We start from the raw sequence: 20,472 nt of genomic DNA on the forward strand, positions 1-20,472 counted from the left end.
AGCGAGCCCGAGCCCGGCTGCCTGTCCGTGGCTCCTGGGCGTCCGGGTCGCGGGACAGGGATCCCAGGAGCGCTGCACTCCTGAGACCCTGTCTGCACGTCCCAGGGCCCCAGGGGTGATCGCCAGCCCCAGGGCCCCCGCCTCCTTGCCCGGGCCCAGCTCAAGCACCACCGCCCTCCTGTGGGGAAGCTGCCTCTTGGGCAGGGCCTCTCTGTGTCAGCGTGAGCGTCTGTGTGTCTGTCCCGGGGGGTGTCTGTCTGGGTCCGTGTCTCGGATCCTCTCAATCTCTCTGTCTCTGCCTCTGTCTCTGTCTCTGTCTCTGTGTCTCTCAGGTCGGTCAGTCAGGAGCTGTCCAGGGTGGCCGCGGGGCCTGGGGTTGAGGGCGCGGTCCGGGTCCCGTGGGCGGGGGCGCGGGGCGGGGGGGGGAGGGGTGGCCCGCCCTGGTCTCCCCGCGCCCCGCCGCCCGCCCCGGAGGGGTTTCCGGTGATGCCCTCTGGTCGCGCCGGTGGCTCCAGCTGGATTTGGGCAAGTTGGGGCCGGGCCGGAGCGGCGGCCGCCGGGGGTTGTTGGGCCCGGGTTCGTTGGGAGGCGCCTCGGGCCGGAGGGGCCTCGCCGGCCCGGGGCCCCGACGCGCTGACGCGCCGACGCGCCGACGCGCCCGACGCCCCGGGCCACCTGTCCCCGAGCAGAGCAGCCGGATGTCCTGCGACCCGTCGCCGGGATGCGGGCGGACAGGAGGCCTGGAGCGTCCGGGGCCGGCTTGGGAGAGCGCCTAGACTTGCGCCCCGCCCGCCCACAGTCCCCGGGGTGCCCGAGGCCTCCCGCGCCCTGGGCGGGCGGCAGGGCAGGGCAGGGCAGGGCAGGGCAGGGCAGGGCAGGGTTTGGCTGGCCGCGCGCGGCGGCGGCGGCGGCGGCGGCGGCGGCGGGAGGCAGTGGCAGGCAGGCGGCAGGCGGCGGAGCGCGGGGCGCAGGGGACGCGGGCGGCCGGTGCGCGTCACAGGGGCTCGGGCGCGCGCGTCACAGACGCCAGGCGACGGCGCGTCACAGGGGCCAGGCGACAGCGCGCGCGCGCGCGAGGCTTCTTAGGGGCGCCGGCGGCAGCCGCCAGCGTCTACGGCCATACCACCCTGAACGCGCCCGATCTCGTCTGATCTCGGAAGCTAAGCAGGGTCGGGCCTGGTTAGTACTTGGATGGGAGACCGCCTGGGAATACCGGGTGCTGTAGGCTTTTGCCTCCCGCCGCCTCCCTCTCCTTTTGCGCCCCCCCCCCCCCGCCCCCCGGCCCTAGAGCCGCTCCCTCCACGCTCCTCCCGCCCCTCCCCCTCCTCACCGGTCGCCCCATCGCCCCGCCACGCCCCCACCGCTGTCCAGCCGCGCGAGTGCCCCGCGGCCGCGGCCACCGCCGCCGCCGCCGCCGCCGCCGCCCAGCCCTTCCACCTCGCGGCCCCACGGGAACCCAGGGCCAACCGGGGCCGGCCCCGCGTGGCCGTGCCCCCGACGCCGCCCTCGTCCGGCGGGCTCCCTCTGTCCTCGGCGGCCTCTTCCCACCCGCCAGGCTCCTGAGAGACCCTAGCGGTCCACTCGGCCGGCGCGGCACCCAAGCAGTTGGTCGAGTCGTGGTGTGCGATGGAACGGATCCCGCTCCGGGCTGCGGAGGCCCGGACAGCTTCAGCAAGCTGCCAGCAGCCCCTCCGTCTTCCAGAGCCCATCTAGGAAAGACCCCGGGTCAGGCCTCTCCAAACAGCACCTACAGAAGGACGGGGCCCACTGGGCTCGAGAGGAGCCTTCCGGGCCTGGCCATCCATCCCAAGCGGGACGGCTTCTGGATTTTCTGATGCCTGCGCCGTGTGTCAGCTTCTCCAAGTCGGTACCTGGCTGTCCTTGATACCGTCGTTCGCGAGAAACCCTCGTTTCCGCACCGGAGTTGGTACGGGTCCTTTTGTGTTGTCTTTCCTTAAAGACGTCCCCTTCCCCAAGTGTCTAAGTTTCAAGCGCCTCCCCCCGCTCCCCGGCTGGGATGCAACTCCGTCTCCGTCTTCGCTTTTGTCTTTTGGGGGGGGGGGGTCCTGCCTTCGTTTGAAAGGTCGGTGTCTGGCTCCTCGTGGATCCCTTGCATCCGTTTTGATTCTGAACAGACTGGATGGAAGGATTAGGAATCTTGCTGCGCTGGCCCAGGGTTTTGGTGTCCCCTCACTCAGGTGCCTCACTCTGTCCTGCCCCCCTCCTGGCCTCTGTCTGCCAGAGGGAGTGGACGAGTCCCCCGAGAGGACATTTCCGTCCTCAGCGGCCAGCCCTTCCTGGCTCCTTGGCTTGAGCTTTCATATCGTGCGGCTCGGGCAGCTTTGAAAGTCTGCTCTTCCCCTGCCTGTGTCCGCGCAGACTATCGCGGAAAGGGGATCCGGGAAAGCGGGAGGGGAGTTTGCTCCAGGGGAGGAGAGCGGGGATGACAGGGAGGAGGAGAGGGGAGACTTGCCTCAGATCGCACGGACTTTTACATTTTCAAGGGGGGAATTCATCAAGGTAAGCCGTCTCTTCCCCACCGCAGACAGAAAGCAATAGTTGCTCGCTGTGGAGAAGCTGGGACATGCGGGCAGAGCAGGAAGAGAGGACCTCAACCTCCATCCTCTCACCGTTCAGCAATCATCCTGGGAGCGAATATCCTCGTGTTTCCCTTTTCCCGTGGGCCCCACTTTCCCTGCCAGAGCAGACCCAGGGCACCTGTGGCCTGCTTCCTGCTTGCCCGGGATGGCGGGGTGGCGGGGCGGGGCGGGCCGCGCGTCGCTCCCTGCAGGGTAGCGCCCTGGGTGGTTCTGGTTCCGACGGCTCCCCCAATCTGACCTCCGATGAGCGTGTTCTGCTGGGAGAACTGGGGCTGTGTCTCCGTAAGTTTCCCGGAGTGCGGCCCCGGAGGCTTGGTCTCAAACGAAGGCTCGGCAGCAAGGGCCGCCGTTCCTGCGAGGGACTCGCCCTCCCTGAGCGGCAGTTGCCTCATCTGGTTGGAAAGGGGGTCCTGTTAGTGCCTCGTCGGTGGCGTTGTTGCGAGCGCGGAAGCGGGAGCACGGAGCACACCGCTCAGCACGGAGCGCGGCACTGGTTGGTGCGCGCTCATCGTCTGCCGTCCTTCCCTGTGAGCATAGTGCTTTCCGCCGACATTCGCCCGGCACCTGCGGGCCGCGTGCCTGCTTGGGGCCGGACCCAGCAGCCGAGGACGCAGGTGCCAAAATCTCTGCCTTTGGGGGAGTTCGCCGCCTCGTGCCTGGGACGGGAGGACCGACGGCAGACCAACACGTCCCGACGAGAGGCGGCGTCCCCGACGACGGGACGCGGTGCCGTGGGAAATGGAGAGCCTGGCACAGCCGAGGTCCTGGTCAGACATGCGTTGATGGCGTCGCTCTCTTTCCCCCAGCCCGCCCCCCGCCCCCCACCCCGGCCCCCCGGCCCTTTCCTCTCCCTCGCGTCCCGAGGTCCCCTTTCCAACGGGATCCAAGAACGCCCACAGGGCCCAAACTCTTGAGATGGGCAGTGCAGACATCGTGCACTGGATCCCGGGTGGACGACGGGAGAGGGCTGCGGCCCAGAACCCTGAAGCCCAGAGGTCTCGGGACGGGGATACCGGTGACGTCGGGAGGCACCAACGGGTGTTCCGACGTGCGTTTCCCTCCCCGTAATCACACCGTGGCGCTCATCCGTCCATCCTCGGCGTGCTAGCCATCTTGGTAAAACTAAGGAGACTTAACGGGTGAGCTAACCTGTGGGAGACCCTGGGTAATGTCCCTACCTGCGCTCGAGCAGACTGTGGACGCTGTGGTCGTCGGGGAGGGGGTTCTGTACGTCTGGTAGATTGCGTTGGTTTCTCGGGCGAAGTTCTCCGTGTCCTGACTTTTCTGGCTGCTCGTTCTGTCAACTCAGGAAGTCCGGGGGCGCCCCGCAGAAAGAGGAAAAGAGCCAGAACGAAGAGGCGAAGAGAGAAGGAAAGAAACACACAAACACGCACGCGCACACAAAAACGCGCACACACAGAGCGAGAGCGAGAGCGAGAGCGAGAGCGAGAGCGAGCCCGAGCCCGGCTGCCTGTCCGTGGCTCCTGGGCGTCCGGGTCGCGGGACAGGGATCCCAGGAGCGCTGCACTCCTGAGACCCTGTCTGCACGTCCCAGGGCCCCAGGGGTGATCGCCAGCCCCAGGGCCCCCGCCTCCTTGCCCGGGCCCAGCTCAAGCACCACCGCCCTCCTGTGGGGAAGCTGCCTCTTGGGCAGGGCCTCTCTGTGTCAGCGTGAGCGTCTGTGTGTCTGTCCCGGGGGGTGTCTGTCTGGGTCCGTGTCTCGGATCCTCTCAATCTCTCTGTCTCTGCCTCTGTCTCTGTCTCTGTCTCTGTGTCTCTCAGGTCGGTCAGTCAGGAGCTGTCCAGGGTGGCCGCGGGGCCTGGGGTTGAGGGCGCGGTCCGGGTCCCGTGGGCGGGGCGCGGGGCGGGGCGGGGAAGGGTGGCCCGCCCTGGTCTCCCCGCGCCCCGCCGCCCGCCCCGGAGGGGTTTCCGGTGATGCCCTCTGGTCGCGCCGGTGGCTCCAGCTGGATTTGGGCAAGTTGGGGCCGGGCCGGAGCGGCGGCCGCCGGGGGTTGTTGGGCCCGGGTTCGTTGGGAGGCGCCTCGGGCCGGAGGGGCCTCGCCGGCCCGGGGCCCCGACGCGCTGACGCGCCGACGCGCCGACGCGCCCGACGCCCCGGGCCACCTGTCCCCGAGCAGAGCAGCCGGATGTCCTGCGACCCGTCGCCGGGATGCGGGCGGACAGGAGGCCTGGAGCGTCCGGGGCCGGCTTGGGAGAGCGCCTAGACTTGCGCCCCGCCCGCCCACAGTCCCCGGGGTGCCCGAGGCCTCCCGCGCCCTGGGCGGGCGGCAGGGCAGGGCAGGGCAGGGCAGGGCAGGGCAGGGCAGGGTTTGGCTGGCCGCGGCGGCGGCGGCGGCGGCGGCGGCGGCGGCGGCGGGAGGCAGTGGCAGGCAGGCGGCAGGCGGCGGAGCGCGGGGCGCAGGGGACGCGGGCGGCCGGTGCGCGTCACAGGGGCTCGGGCGCGCGCGTCACAGACGCCAGGCGACGGCGCGTCACAGGGGCCAGGCGACAGCGCGCGCGCGCGCGAGGCTTCTTAGGGGCGCCGGCGGCAGCCGCCAGCGTCTACGGCCATACCACCCTGAACGCGCCCGATCTCGTCTGATCTCGGAAGCTAAGCAGGGTCGGGCCTGGTTAGTACTTGGATGGGAGACCGCCTGGGAATACCGGGTGCTGTAGGCTTTTGCCTCCCGCCGCCTCCCTCTCCTTTTGCGCCCCCCCCAACGGCCCCAGCGCCGCTCCCTCCACGCTCCTCCCGCCCCTCCTCCCTCCTCACCGGTCGCCCCATCGCCCCGCCACGCCCCCACCGCTGTCCAGCCGCGCGAGTGCCCCGCGGCCGCGGCCACCGCCGCCGCCGCCGCCGCCGCCGCCGCCCAGCCCTTCCACCTCGCGGCCCCACGGGAACCCAGGGCCAACCGGGGCCGGCCCCGCGTGGCCGTGCCCCCGACGCCGCCCTCGTCCGGCGGGCTCCCTCTGTCCTCGGCGGCCTCTTCCCACCCGCCAGGCTCCTGAGAGACCCTAGCGGTCCACTCGGCCGGCGCGGCACCCAAGCAGTTGGTCGAGTCGTGGTGTGCGATGGAACGGATCCCGCTCCGGGCTGCGGAGGCCCGGACAGCTTCAGCAAGCTGCCAGCAGCCCCTCCGTCTTCCAGAGCCCATCTAGGAAAGACCCCGGGTCAGGCCTCTCCAAACAGCACCTACAGAAGGACGGGGCCCACTGGGCTCGAGAGGAGCCTTCCGGGCCTGGCCATCCATCCCAAGCGGGACGGCTTCTGGATTTTCTGATGCCTGCGCCGTGTGTCAGCTTCTCCAAGTCGGTACCTGGCTGTCCTTGATACCGTCGTTCGCGAGAAACCCTCGTTTCCGCACCGGAGTTGGTACGGGTCCTTTTGTGTTGTCTTTCCTTAAAGACGTCCCCTTCCCCCAGTGTCTAAGTTTCAAGCGCCTCCCCCCGCTCCCCGGCTGGGATGCAACTCCGTCTCCGTCTTCGCTTTTGTCTTTTGGGGGGGGGGGGGTCCTGCCTTCGTTTGAAAGGTCGGTGTCTGGCTCCTCGTGGATCCCTTGCATCCGTTTTGATTCTGAACAGACTGGATGGAAGGATTAGGAATCTTGCTGCGCTGGCCCAGGGTTTTGGTGTCCCCTCACTCAGGTGCCTCACTCTGTCCTGCCCCCCTCCTGGCCTCTGTCTGCCAGAGGGAGTGGACGAGTCCCCCGAGAGGACATTTCCGTCCTCAGCGGCCAGCCCTTCCTGGCTCCTTGGCTTGAGCTTTCATATCGTGCGGCTCGGGCAGCTTTGAAAGTCTGCTCTTCCCCTGCCTGTGTCCGCGCAGACTATCGCGGAAAGGGGATCCGGGAAAGCGGGAGGGGAGTTTGCTCCAGGGGAGGAGAGCGGGGATGACAGGGAGGAGGAGAGGGGAGACTTGCCTCAGATCGCACGGACTTTTACATTTTCAAGGGGGGAATTCATCAAGGTAAGCCGTCTCTTCCCCACCGCAGACAGAAAGCAATAGTTGCTCGCTGTGGAGAAGCTGGGACATGCGGGCAGAGCAGGAAGAGAGGACCTCAACCTCCATCCTCTCACCGTTCAGCAATCATCCTGGGAGCGAATATCCTCGTGTTTCCCTTTTCCCGTGGGCCCCACTTTCCCTGCCAGAGCAGACCCAGGGCACCTGTGGCCTGCTTCCTGCTTGCCCGGGATGGCGGGGTGGCGGGGCGGGGCGGGCCGCGCGTCGCTCCCTGCAGGGTAGCGCCCTGGGTGGTTCTGGTTCCGACGGCTCCCCCAATCTGACCTCCGATGAGCGTGTTCTGCTGGGAGAACTGGGGCTGTGTCTCCGTAAGTTTCCCGGAGTGCGGGCCCGGAGGCTTGGTCTCAAACGAAGGCTCGGCAGCAAGGGCCGCCGTTCCTGCGAGGGACTCGCCCTCCCTGAGCGGCAGTTGCCTCATCTGGTTGGAAAGGGGGTCCTGTTAGTGCCTCGTCGGTGGCGTTGTTGCGAGCGCGGAAGCGGGAGCACGGAGCACACCGCTCAGCACGGAGCGCGGCACTGGTTGGTGCGCGCTCATCGTCTGCCGTCCTTCCCTGTGAGCATAGTGCTTTCCGCCGACATTCGCCCGGCACCTGCGGGCCGCGTGCCTGCTTGGGGCCGGACCCAGCAGCCGAGGACGCAGGTGCCAAAATCTCTGCCTTTGGGGGAGTTCGCCGCCTCGTGCCTGGGACGGGAGGACCGACGGCAGACCAACACGTCCCGACGAGAGGCGGCGTCCCCGACGACGGGACGCGGTGCCGTGGGAAATGGAGAGCCTGGCACAGCCGAGGTCCTGGTCAGACATGCGTTGATGGCGTCGCTCTCTTTCCCCCAGCCCGCCCCCCGCCCCCCACCCCGGCCCCCCGGCCCTTTCCTCTCCCTCGCGTCCCGAGGTCCCCTTTCCAACGGGATCCAAGAACGCCCACAGGGCCCAAACTCTTGAGATGGGCAGTGCAGACATCGTGCACTGGATCCCGGGTGGACGACGGGAGAGGGCTGCGGCCCAGAACCCTGAAGCCCAGAGGTCTCGGGACGGGGATACCGGTGACGTCGGGAGGCACCAACGGGTGTTCCGACGTGCGTTTCCCTCCCCGTAATCACACCGTGGCGCTCATCCGTCCATCCTCGGCGTGCTAGCCATCTTGGTAAAACTAAGGAGACTTAACGGGTGAGCTAACCTGTGGGAGACCCTGGGTAATGTCCCTACCTGCGCTCGAGCAGACTGTGGACGCTGTGGTCGTCGGGGAGGGGGTTCTGTACGTCTGGTAGATTGCGTTGGTTTCTCGGGCGAAGTTCTCCGTGTCCTGACTTTTCTGGCTGCTCGTTCTGTCAACTCAGGAAGTCCGGGGGCGCCCCGCAGAAAGAGGAAAAGAGCCAGAACGAAGAGGCGAAGAGAGAAGGAAAGAAACACACAAACACGCACGCGCACACAAAAACGCGCACACACAGAGCGAGAGCGAGAGCGAGAGCGAGAGCGAGAGCGAGCCCGAGCCCGGCTGCCTGTCCGTGGCTCCTGGGCGTCCGGGTCGCGGGACAGGGATCCCAGGAGCGCTGCACTCCTGAGACCCTGTCTGCACGTCCCAGGGCCCCAGGGGTGATCGCCAGCCCCAGGGCCCCCGCCTCCTTGCCCGGGCCCAGCTCAAGCACCACCGCCCTCCTGTGGGGAAGCTGCCTCTTGGGCAGGGCCTCTCTGTGTCAGCGTGAGCGTCTGTGTGTCTGTCCCGGGGGGTGTCTGTCTGGGTCCGTGTCTCGGATCCTCTCAATCTCTCTGTCTCTGCCTCTGTCTCTGTCTCTGTCTCTGTGTCTCTCAGGTCGGTCAGTCAGGAGCTGTCCAGGGTGGCCGCGGGGCCTGGGGTTGAGGGCGCGGTCCGGGTCCCGTGGGCGGGGCGCGGGGCGGGGCGGGGAAGGGTGGCCCGCCCTGGTCTCCCCGCGCCCCGCCGCCCGCCCCGGAGGGCTTTCCGGTGATGCCCTCTGGTCGCGCCGGTGGCTCCAGCTGGATTTGGGCAAGTTGGGGCCGGGCCGGAGCGGCGGCCGCCGGGGGTTGTTGGGCCCGGGTTCGTTGGGAGGCGCCTCGGGCCGGAGGGGCCTCGCCGGCCCGGGGCCCCGACGCGCTGACGCGCCGACGCGCCGACGCGCCCGACGCCCCGGGCCACCTGTCCCCGAGCAGAGCAGCCGGATGTCCTGCGACCCGTCGCCGGGATGCGGGCGGACAGGAGGCCTGGAGCGTCCGGGGCCGGCTTGGGAGAGCGCCTAGACTTGCGCCCCGCCCGCCCACAGTCCCCGGGGTGCCCGAGGCCTCCCGCGCCCTGGGCGGGCGGCAGGGCAGGGCAGGGCAGGGCAGGGCAGGGCAGGGCAGGGTTTGGCTGGCCGCGGCGGCGGCGGCGGCGGCGGCGGCGGCGGCGGCGGGAGGCAGTGGCAGGCAGGCGGCAGGCGGCGGAGCGCGGGGCGCAGGGGACGCGGGCGGCCGGTGCGCGTCACAGGGGCTCGGGCGCGCGCGTCACAGACGCCAGGCGACGGCGCGTCACAGGGGCCAGGCGACAGCGCGCGCGCGCGCGAGGCTTCTTAGGGGCGCCGGCGGCAGCCGCCAGCGTCTACGGCCATACCACCCTGAACGCGCCCGATCTCGTCTGATCTCGGAAGCTAAGCAGGGTCGGGCCTGGTTAGTACTTGGATGGGAGACCGCCTGGGAATACCGGGTGCTGTAGGCTTTTGCCTCCCGCCGCCTCCCTCTCCTTTTGCGCCCCCCCCAACGGCCCCAGCGCCGCTCCCTCCACGCTCCTCCCGCCCCTCCTCCCTCCTCACCGGTCGCCCCATCGCCCCGCCACGCCCCCACCGCTGTCCAGCCGCGCGAGTGCCCCGCGGCCGCGGCCACCGCCGCCGCCGCCGCCGCCGCCGCCGCCCAGCCCTTCCACCTCGCGGCCCCACGGGAACCCAGGGCCAACCGGGGCCGGCCCCGCGTGGCCGTGCCCCCGACGCCGCCCTCGTCCGGCGGGCTCCCTCTGTCCTCGGCGGCCTCTTCCCACCCGCCAGGCTCCTGAGAGACCCTAGCGGTCCACTCGGCCGGCGCGGCACCCAAGCAGTTGGTCGAGTCGTGGTGTGCGATGGAACGGATCCCGCTCCGGGCTGCGGAGGCCCGGACAGCTTCAGCAAGCTGCCAGCAGCCCCTCCGTCTTCCAGAGCCCATCTAGGAAAGACCCCGGGTCAGGCCTCTCCAAACAGCACCTACAGAAGGACGGGGCCCACTGGGCTCGAGAGGAGCCTTCCGGGCCTGGCCATCCATCCCAAGCGGGACGGCTTCTGGATTTTCTGATGCCTGCGCCGTGTGTCAGCTTCTCCAAGTCGGTACCTGGCTGTCCTTGATACCGTCGTTCGCGAGAAACCCTCGTTTCCGCACCGGAGTTGGTACGGGTCCTTTTGTGTTGTCTTTCCTTAAAGACGTCCCCTTCCCCAAGTGTCTAAGTTTCAAGCGCCTCCCCCCGCTCCCCGGCTGGGATGCAACTCCGTCTCCGTCTTCGCTTTTGTCTTTTGGGGGGGGGGGGGTCCTGCCTTCGTTTGAAAGGTCGGTGTCTGGCTCCTCGTGGATCCCTTGCATCCGTTTTGATTCTGAACAGACTGGATGGAAGGATTAGGAATCTTGCTGCGCTGGCCCAGGGTTTTGGTGTCCCCTCACTCAGGTGCCTCACTCTGTCCTGCCCCCCTCCTGGCCTCTGTCTGCCAGAGGGAGTGGACGAGTCCCCCGAGAGGACATTTCCGTCCTCAGCGGCCAGCCCTTCCTGGCTCCTTGGCTTGAGCTTTCATATCGTGCGGCTCGGGCAGCTTTGAAAGTCTGCTCTTCCCCTGCCTGTGTCCGCGCAGACTATCGCGGAAAGGGGATCCGGGAAAGCGGGAGGGGAGTTTGCTCCAGGGGAGGAGAGCGGGGATGACAGGGAGGAGGAGAGGGGAGACTTGCCTCAGATCGCACGGACTTTTACATTTTCAAGGGGGGAATTCATCAAGGTAAGCCGTCTCTTCCCCACCGCAGACAGAAAGCAATAGTTGCTCGCTGTGGAGAAGCTGGGACATGCGGGCAGAGCAGGAAGAGAGGACCTCAACCTCCATCCTCTCACCGTTCAGCAATCATCCTGGGAGCGAATATCCTCGTGTTTCCCTTTTCCCGTGGGCCCCACTTTCCCTGCCAGAGCAGACCCAGGGCACCTGTGGCCTGCTTCCTGCTTGCCCGGGATGGCGGGGTGGCGGGGCGGGGCGGGCCGCGCGTCGCTCCCTGCAGGGTAGCGCCCTGGGTGGTTCTGGTTCCGACGGCTCCCCCAATCTGACCTCCGATGAGCGTGTTCTGCTGGGAGAACTGGGGCTGTGTCTCCGTAAGTTTCCCGGAGTGCGGGCCCGGAGGCTTGGTCTCAAACGAAGGCTCGGCAGCAAGGGCCGCCGTTCCTGCGAGGGACTCGCCCTCCCTGAGCGGCAGTTGCCTCATCTGGTTGGAAAGGGGGTCCTGTTAGTGCCTCGTCGGTGGCGTTGTTGCGAGCGCGGAAGCGGGAGCACGGAGCACACCGCTCAGCACGGAGCGCGGCACTGGTTGGTGCGCGCTCATCGTCTGCCGTCCTTCCCTGTGAGCATAGTGCTTTCCGCCGACATTCGCCCGGCACCTGCGGGCCGCGTGCCTGCTTGGGGCCGGACCCAGCAGCCGAGGACGCAGGTGCCAAAATCTCTGCCTTTGGGGGAGTTCGCCGCCTCGTGCCTGGGACGGGAGGACCGACGGCAGACCAACACGTCCCGACGAGAGGCGGCGTCCCCGACGACGGGACGCGGTGCCGTGGGAAATGGAGAGCCTGGCACAGCCGAGGTCCTGGTCAGACATGCGTTGATGGCGTCGCTCTCTTTCCCCCAGCCCGCCCCCCGCCCCCCACCCCGGCCCCCCGGCCCTTTCCTCTCCCTCGCGTCCCGAGGTCCCCTTTCCAACGGGATCCAAGAACGCCCACAGGGCCCAAACTCTTGAGATGGGCAGTGCAGACATCGTGCACTGGATCCCGGGTGGACGACGGGAGAGGGCTGCGGCCCAGAACCCTGAAGCCCAGAGGTCTCGGGACGGGGATACCGGTGACGTCGGGAGGCACCAACGGGTGTTCCGACGTGCGTTTCCCTCCCCGTAATCACACCGTGGCGCTCATCCGTCCATCCTCGGCGTGCTAGCCATCTTGGTAAAACTAAGGAGACTTAACGGGTGAGCTAACCTGTGGGAGACCCTGGGTAATGTCCCTACCTGCGCTCGAGCAGACTGTGGACGCTGTGGTCGTCGGGGAGGGGGTTCTGTACGTCTGGTAGATTGCGTTGGTTTCTCGGGCGAAGTTCTCCGTGTCCTGACTTTTCTGGCTGCTCGTTCTGTCAACTCAGGAAGTCCGGGGGCGCCCCGCAGAAAGAGGAAAAGAGCCAGAACGAAGAGGCGAAGAGAGAAGGAAAGAAACACACAAACACGCACGCGCACACAAAAACGCGCACACACAGAGCGAGAGCGAGAGCGAGAGCGAGAGCGAGAGCGAGCCCGAGCCCGGCTGCCTGTCCGTGGCTCCTGGGCGTCCGGGTCGCGGGACAGGGATCCCAGGAGCGCTGCACTCCTGAGACCCTGTCTGCACGTCCCAGGGCCCCAGGGGTGATCGCCAGCCCCAGGGCCCCCGCCTCCTTGCCCGGGCCCAGCTCAAGCACCACCGCCCTCCTGTGGGGAAGCTGCCTCTTGGGCAGGGCCTCTCTGTGTCAGCGTGAGCGTCTGTGTGTCTGTCCCGGGGGGTGTCTGTCTGGGTCCGTGTCTCGGATCCTCTCAATCTCTCTGTCTCTGCCTCTGTCTCTGTCTCTGTCTCTGTGTCTCTCAGGTCGGTCAGTCAGGAGCTGTCCAGGGTGGCCGCGGGGCCTGGGGTTGAGGGCGCGGTCCGGGTCCCGTGGGCGGGGCGCGGGGCGGGGCGGGGAAGGGTGGCCCGCCCTGGTCTCCCCGCGCCCCGCCGCCCGCCCCGGAGGGCTTTCCGGTGATGCCCTCTGGTCGCGCCGGTGGCTCCAGCTGGATTTGGGCAAGTTGGGGCCGGGCCGGAGCGGCGGCCGCCGGGGGTTGTTGGGCCCGGGTTCGTTGGGAGGCGCCTCGGGCCGGAGGGGCCTCGCCGGCCCGGGGCCCCGACGCGCTGACGCGCCGACGCGCCGACGCGCCCGACGCCCCGGGCCACCTGTCCCCGAGCAGAGCAGCCGGATGTCCTGCGACCCGTCGCCGGGATGCGGGCGGACAGGAGGCCTGGAGCGTCCGGGGCCGGCTTGGGAGAGCGCCTAGACTTGCGCCCCGCCCGCCCACAGTCCCCGGGGTGCCCGAGGCCTCCCGCGCCCTGGGCGGGCGGCAGGGCAGGGCAGGGCAGGGCAGGGCAGGGTTTGGCTGGCCGCGGCGGCGGCGGCGGCGGCGGCGGCGGCGGCGGCGGGAGGCAGTGGCAGGCAGGCGGCAGGCGGCGGAGCGCGGGGCGCAGGGGACGCGGGCGGCCGGTGCGCGTCACAGGGGCTCGGGCGCGCGCGTCACAGACGCCAGGCGACGGCGCGTCACAGGGGCCAGGCGACAGCGCGCGCGCGCGCGAGGCTTCTTAGGGGCGCCGGCGGCAGCCGCCAGCGTCTACGGCCATACCACCCTGAACGCGCCCGATCTCGTCTGATCTCGGAAGCTAAGCAGGGTCGGGCCTGGTTAGTACTTGGATGGGAGACCGCCTGGGAATACCGGGTGCTGTAGGCTTTTGCCTCCCGCCGCCTCCCTCTCCTTTTGCGCCCCCCCCAACGGCCCCAGCGCCGCTCCCTCCACGCTCCTCCCGCCCCTCCTCCCTCCTCACCGGTCGCCCCATCGCCCCGCCACGCCCCCACCGCTGTCCAGCCGCGCGAGTGCCCCGCGGCCGCGGCCACCGCCGCCGCCACCGCCGCCGCCGCCGCCCAGCCCTTCCACCTCGCGGCCCCACGGGAACCCAGGGCCAACCGGGGCCGGCCCCGCGTGGCCGTGCCCCCGACGCCGCCCTCGTCCGGCGGGCTCCCTCTGTCCTCGGCGGCCTCTTCCCACCCGCCAGGCTCCTGAGAGACCCTAGCGGTCCACTCGGCCGGCGCGGCACCCAAGCAGTTGGTCGAGTCGTGGTGTGCGATGGAACGGATCCCGCTCCGGGCTGCGGAGGCCCGGACAGCTTCAGCAAGCTGCCAGCAGCCCCTCCGTCTTCCAGAGCCCATCTAGGAAAGACCCCGGGTCAGGCCTCTCCAAACAGCACCTACAGAAGGACGGGGCCCACTGGGCTCGAGAGGAGCCTTCCGGGCCTGGCCATCCATCCCAAGCGGGACGGCTTCTGGATTTTCTGATGCCTGCGCCGTGTGTCAGCTTCTCCAAGTCGGTACCTGGCTGTCCTTGATACCGTCGTTCGCGAGAAACCCTCGTTTCCGCACCGGAGTTGGTACGGGTCCTTTTGTGTTGTCTTTCCTTAAAGACGTCCCCTTCCCCAAGTGTCTAAGTTTCAAGCGCCTCCCCCCGCTCCCCGGCTGGGATGCAACTCCGTCTCCGTCTTCGCTTTTGTCTTTTGGGGGGGGGGGGGTCCTGCCTTCGTTTGAAAGGTCGGTGTCTGGCTCCTCGTGGATCCCTTGCATCCGTTTTGATTCTGAACAGACTGGATGGAAGGATTAGGAATCTTGCTGCGCTGGCCCAGGGTTTTGGTGTCCCCTCACTCAGGTGCCTCACTCTGTCCTGCCCCCCTCCTGGCCTCTGTCTGCCAGAGGGAGTGGACGAGTCCCCCGAGAGGACATTTCCGTCCTCAGCGGCCAGCCCTTCCTGGCTCCTTGGCTTGAGCTTTCATATCGTGCGGCTCGGGCAGCTTTGAAAGTCTGCTCTTCCCCTGCCTGTGTCCGCGCAGACTATCGCGGAAAGGGGATCCGGGAAAGCGGGAGGGGAGTTTGCTCCAGGGGAGGAGAGCGGGGATGACAGGGAGGAGGAGAGGGGAGACTTGCCTCAGATCGCACGGACTTTTACATTTTCAAGGGGGGAATTCATCAAGGTAAGCCGTCTCTTCCCCACCGCAGACAGAAAGCAATAGTTGCTCGCTGTGGAGAAGCTGGGACATGCGGGCAGAGCAGGAAGAGAGGACCTCAACCTCCATCCTCTCACCGTTCAGCAATCATCCTGGGAGCGAATATCCTCGTGTTTCCCTTTTCCCGTGGGCCCCACTTTCCCTGCCAGAGCAGACCCAGGGCACCTGTGGCCTGCTTCCTGCTTGCCCGGGATGGCGGGGTGGCGGGGCGGGGCGGGCCGCGCGTCGCTCCCTGCAGGGTAGCGCCCTGGGTGGTTCTGGTTCCGACGGCTCCCCCAATCTGACCTCCGATGAGCGTGTTCTGCTGGGAGAACTGGGGCTGTGTCTCCGTAAGTTTCCCGGAGTGCGGGCCCGGAGGCTTGGTCTCAAACGAAGGCTCGGCAGCAAGGGCCGCCGTTCCTGCGAGGGACTCGCCCTCCCTGAGCGGCAGTTGCCTCATCTGGTTGGAAAGGGGGTCCTGTTAGTGCCTCGTCGGTGGCGTTGTTGCGAGCGCGGAAGCGGGAGCACGGAGCACACCGCTCAGCACGGAGCGCGGCACTGGTTGGTGCGCGCTCATCGTCTGCCGTCCTTCCCTGTGAGCATAGTGCTTTCCGCCGACATTCGCCCGGCACCTGCGGGCCGCGTGCCTGCTTGGGGCCGGACCCAGCAGCCGAGGACGCAGGTGCCAAAATCTCTGCCTTTGGGGGAGTTCGCCGCCTCGTGCCTGGGACGGGAGGACCGACGGCAGACCAACACGTCCCGACGAGAGGCGGCGTCCCCGACGACGGGACGCGGTGCCGTGGGAAATGGAGAGCCTGGCACAGCCGAGGTCCTGGTCAGACATGCGTTGATGGCGTCGCTCTCTTTCCCCCAGCCCGCCCCCCGCCCCCCACCCCGGCCCCCCGGCCCTTTCCTCTCCCTCGCGTCCCGAGGTCCCCTTTCCAACGGGATCCAAGAACGCCCACAGGGCCCAAACTCTTGAGATGGGCAGTGCAGACATCGTGCACTGGATCCCGGGTGGACGACGGGAGAGGGCTGCGGCCCAGAACCCTGAAGCCCAGAGGTCTCGGGACGGGGATACCGGTGACGTCGGGAGGCACCAACGGGTGTTCCGACGTGCGTTTCCCTCCCCGTAATCACACCGTGGCGCTCATCCGTCCATCCTCGGCGTGCTAGCCATCTTGGTAAAACTAAGGAGACTTAACGGGTGAGCTAACCTGTGGGAGACCCTGGGTAATGTCCCTACCTGCGCTCGAGCAGACTGTGGACGCTGTGGTCGTCGGGGAGGGGGTTCTGTACGTCTGGTAGATTGCGTTGGTTTCTCGGGCGAAGTTCTCCGTGTCCTGACTTTTCTGGCTGCTCGTTCTGTCAACTCAGGAAGTCCGGGGGCGCCCCGCAGAAAGAGGAAAAGAGCCAGAACGAAGAGGCGAAGAGAGAAGGAAAGAAACACACAAACACGCACGCGCACACAAAAACGCGCACACACAGAGCGAGAGCGAGAGCGAGAGCGAGAGCGAGAGCGAGCCCGAGCCCGGCTGCCTGTCCGTGGCTCCTGGGCGTCCGGGTCGCGGGACAGGGATCCCAGGAGCGCTGCACTCCTGAGACCCTGTCTGCACGTCCCAGGGCCCCAGGGGTGATCGCCAGCCCCAGGGCCCCCGCCTCCTTGCCCGGGCCCAGCTCAAGCACCACCGCCCTCCTGTGGGGAAGCTGCCTCTTGGGCAGGGCCTCTCTGTGTCAGCGTGAGCGTCTGTGTGTCTGTCCCGGGGGGTGTCTGTCTGGGTCCGTGTCTCGGATCCTCTCAATCTCTCTGTCTCTGCCTCTGTCTCTGTCTCTGTCTCTGTGTCTCTCAGGTCGGTCAGTCAGGAGCTGTCCAGGGTGGCCGCGGGGCCTGGGGTTGAGGGCGCGGTCCGGGTCCCGTGGGCGGGGCGCGGGGCGGGGCGGGGAAGGGTGGCCCGCCCTGGTCTCCCCGCGCCCCGCCGCCCGCCCCGGAGGGCTTTCCGGTGATGCCCTCTGGTCGCGCCGGTGGCTCCAGCTGGATTTGGGCAAGTTGGGGCCGGGCCGGAGCGGCGGCCGCCGGGGGTTGTTGGGCCCGGGTTCGTTGGGAGGCGCCTCGGGCCGGAGGGGCCTCGCCGGCCCGGGGCCCCGACGCGCTGACGCGCCGACGCGCCGACGCGCCCGACGCCCCGGGCCACCTGTCCCCGAGCAGAGCAGCCGGATGTCCTGCGACCCGTCGCCGGGATGCGGGCGGACAGGAGGCCTGGAGCGTCCGGGGCCGGCTTGGGAGAGCGCCTAGACTTGCGCCCCGCCCGCCCACAGTCCCCGGGGTGCCCGAGGCCTCCCGCGCCCTGGGCGGGCGGCAGGGCAGGGCAGGGCAGGGCAGGGCAGGGCAGGGCAGGGTTTGGCTGGCCGCGGCGGCGGCGGCGGCGGCGGCGGCGGCGGCGGCGGGAGGCAGTGGCAGGCAGGCGGCAGGCGGCGGAGCGCGGGGCGCAGGGGACGCGGGCGGCCGGTGCGCGTCACAGGGGCTCGGGCGCGCGCGTCACAGACGCCAGGCGACGGCGCGTCACAGGGGCCAGGCGACAGCGCGCGCGCGCGCGAGGCTTCTTAGGGGCGCCGGCGGCAGCCGCCAGCGTCTACGGCCATACCACCCTGAACGCGCCCGATCTCGTCTGATCTCGGAAGCTAAGCAGGGTCGGGCCTGGTTAGTACTTGGATGGGAGACCGCCTGGGAATACCGGGTGCTGTAGGCTTTTGCCTCCCGCCGCCTCCCTCTCCTTTTGCGCCCCCCCCAACGGCCCCAGCGCCGCTCCCTCCACGCTCCTCCCGCCCCTCCTCCCTCCTCACCGGTCGCCCCATCGCCCCGCCACGCCCCCACCGCTGTCCAGCCGCGCGAGTGCCCCGCGGCCGCGGCCACCGCCGCCGCCGCCGCCGCCGCCGCCGCCCAGCCCTTCCACCTCGCGGCCCCACGGGAACCCAGGGCCAACCGGGGCCGGCCCCGCGTGGCCGTGCCCCCGACGCCGCCCTCGTCCGGCGGGCTCCCTCTGTCCTCGGCGGCCTCTTCCCACCCGCCAGGCTCCTGAGAGACCCTAGCGGTCCACTCGGCCGGCGCGGCACCCAAGCAGTTGGTCGAGTCGTGGTGTGCGATGGAACGGATCCCGCTCCGGGCTGCGGAGGCCCGGACAGCTTCAGCAAGCTGCCAGCAGCCCCTCCGTCTTCCAGAGCCCATCTAGGAAAGACCCCGGGTCAGGCCTCTCCAAACAGCACCTACAGAAGGACGGGGCCCACTGGGCTCGAGAGGAGCCTTCCGGGCCTGGCCATCCATCCCAAGCGGGACGGCTTCTGGATTTTCTGATGCCTGCGCCGTGTGTCAGCTTCTCCAAGTCGGTACCTGGCTGTCCTTGATACCGTCGTTCGCGAGAAACCCTCGTTTCCGCACCGGAGTTGGTACGGGTCCTTTTGTGTTGTCTTTCCTTAAAGACGTCCCCTTCCCCAAGTGTCTAAGTTTCAAGCGCCTCCCCCCGCTCCCCGGCTGGGATGCAACTCCGTCTCCGTCTTCGCTTTTGTCTTTTGGGGGGGGGGGGGTCCTGCCTTCGTTTGAAAGGTCGGTGTCTGGCTCCTCGTGGATCCCTTGCATCCGTTTTGATTCTGAACAGACTGGATGGAAGGATTAGGAATCTTGCTGCGCTGGCCCAGGGTTTTGGTGTCCCCTCACTCAGGTGCCTCACTCTGTCCTGCCCCCCTCCTGGCCTCTGTCTGCCAGAGGGAGTGGACGAGTCCCCCGAGAGGACATTTCCGTCCTCAGCGGCCAGCCCTTCCTGGCTCCTTGGCTTGAGCTTTCATATCGTGCGGCTCGGGCAGCTTTGAAAGTCTGCTCTTCCCCTGCCTGTGTCCGCGCAGACTATCGCGGAAAGGGGATCCGGGAAAGCGGGAGGGGAGTTTGCTCCAGGGGAGGAGAGCGGGGATGACAGGGAGGAGGAGAGGGGAGACTTGCCTCAGATCGCACGGACTTTTACATTTTCAAGGGGGGAATTCATCAAGGTAAGCCGTCTCTTCCCCACCGCAGACAGAAAGCAATAGTTGCTCGCTGTGGAGAAGCTGGGACATGCGGGCAGAGCAGGAAGAGAGGACCTCAACCTCCATCCTCTCACCGTTCAGCAATCATCCTGGGAGCGAATATCCTCGTGTTTCCCTTTTCCCGTGGGCCCCACTTTCCCTGCCAGAGCAGACCCAGGGCACCTGTGGCCTGCTTCCTGCTTGCCCGGGATGGCGGGGTGGCGGGGCGGGGCGGGCCGCGCGTCGCTCCCTGCAGGGTAGCGCCCTGGGTGGTTCTGGTTCCGACGGCTCCCCCAATCTGACCTCCGATGAGCGTGTTCTGCTGGGAGAACTGGGGCTGTGTCTCCGTAAGTTTCCCGGAGTGCGGGCCCGGAGGCTTGGTCTCAAACGAAGGCTCGGCAGCAAGGGCCGCCGTTCCTGCGAGGGACTCGCCCTCCCTGAGCGGCAGTTGCCTCATCTGGTTGGAAAGGGGGTCCTGTTAGTGCCTCGTCGGTGGCGTTGTTGCGAGCGCGGAAGCGGGAGCACGGAGCACACCGCTCAGCACGGAGCGCGGCACTGGTTGGTGCGCGCTCATCGTCTGCCGTCCTTCCCTGTGAGCATAGTGCTTTCCGCCGACATTCGCCCGGCACCTGCGGGCCGCGTGCCTGCTTGGGGCCGGACCCAGCAGCCGAGGACGCAGGTGCCAAAATCTCTGCCTTTGGGGGAGTTCGCCGCCTCGTGCCTGGGACGGGAGGACCGACGGCAGACCAACACGTCCCGACGAGAGGCGGCGTCCCCGACGACGGGACGCGGTGCCGTGGGAAATGGAGAGCCTGGCACAGCCGAGGTCCTGGTCAGACATGCGTTGATGGCGTCGCTCTCTTTCCCCCAGCCCGCCCCCCGCCCCCCACCCCGGCCCCCCGGCCCTTTCCTCTCCCTCGCGTCCCGAGGTCCCCTTTCCAACGGGATCCAAGAACGCCCACAGGGCCCAAACTCTTGAGATGGGCAGTGCAGACATCGTGCACTGGATCCCGGGTGGACGACGGGAGAGGGCTGCGGCCCAGAACCCTGAAGCCCAGAGGTCTCGGGACGGGGATACCGGTGACGTCGGGAGGCACCAACGGGTGTTCCGACGTGCGTTTCCCTCCCCGTAATCACACCGTGGCGCTCATCCGTCCATCCTCGGCGTGCTAGCCATCTTGGTAAAACTAAGGAGACTTAACGGGTGAGCTAACCTGTGGGAGACCCTGGGTAATGTCCCTACCTGCGCTCGAGCAGACTGTGGACGCTGTGGTCGTCGGGGAGGGGGTTCTGTACGTCTGGTAGATTGCGTTGGTTTCTCGGGCGAAGTTCTCCGTGTCCTGACTTTTCTGGCTGCTCGTTCTGTCAACTCAGGAAGTCCGGGGGCGCCCCGCAGAAAGAGGAAAAGAGCCAGAACGAAGAGGCGAAGAGAGAAGGAAAGAAACACACAAACACGCACGCGCACACAAAAACGCGCACACACAGAGCGAGAGCGAGAGCGAGAGCGAGAGCGAGAGCGAGCCCGAGCCCGGCTGCCTGTCCGTGGCTCCTGGGCGTCCGGGTCGCGGGACAGGGATCCCAGGAGCGCTGCACTCCTGAGACCCTGTCTGCACGTCCCAGGGCCCCAGGGGTGATCGCCAGCCCCAGGGCCCCCGCCTCCTTGCCCGGGCCCAGCTCAAGCACCACCGCCCTCCTGTGGGGAAGCTGCCTCTTGGGCAGGGCCTCTCTGTGTCAGCGTGAGCGTCTGTGTGTCTGTCCC

At 68.2% G+C, this 20,472-nt stretch overlaps 5 non-coding genes across 5 annotated transcripts; all 5 read left to right on the forward strand.

Annotated features, from left to right (window-relative positions):
• Nucleotides 1–1,109: 1,109 nt before the first annotated feature.
• LOC138922470 (5S ribosomal RNA) lies at nt 1,110–1,228 on the forward strand. Its single transcript, XR_011435556.1, has one exon. It is a non-coding gene; the product is annotated as a 5S ribosomal RNA (ribosomal RNA).
• A 3,932-nt stretch (nt 1,229–5,160) lies between these two features.
• LOC138922481 (5S ribosomal RNA) lies at nt 5,161–5,279 on the forward strand. Its single transcript, XR_011435567.1, has one exon. It is a non-coding gene; the product is annotated as a 5S ribosomal RNA (ribosomal RNA).
• Nucleotides 5,280–9,207: 3,928 nt separating this feature from the next.
• LOC138922483 (5S ribosomal RNA) lies at nt 9,208–9,326 on the forward strand. Its single transcript, XR_011435569.1, has one exon. It is a non-coding gene; the product is annotated as a 5S ribosomal RNA (ribosomal RNA).
• Nucleotides 9,327–13,244: 3,918 nt separating this feature from the next.
• On the forward strand, nt 13,245–13,363 carry LOC138922484 (5S ribosomal RNA). The gene has a single exon (XR_011435570.1). It is a non-coding gene; the product is annotated as a 5S ribosomal RNA (ribosomal RNA).
• A 3,928-nt stretch (nt 13,364–17,291) lies between these two features.
• Nucleotides 17,292–17,410, forward strand: LOC138922485 (5S ribosomal RNA). The gene has a single exon (XR_011435571.1). It is a non-coding gene; the product is annotated as a 5S ribosomal RNA (ribosomal RNA).
• The last annotated feature ends 3,062 nt before the right edge of the window (nt 17,411–20,472 follow it).

The sequence above is a fragment of the Equus caballus genome, unplaced genomic scaffold, assembly GCF_041296265.1.
Source record: "Equus caballus isolate H_3958 breed thoroughbred unplaced genomic scaffold, TB-T2T haplotype2-0000897, whole genome shotgun sequence".
Classification (NCBI taxonomy): domain Eukaryota; kingdom Metazoa; phylum Chordata; class Mammalia; order Perissodactyla; family Equidae; genus Equus; species Equus caballus.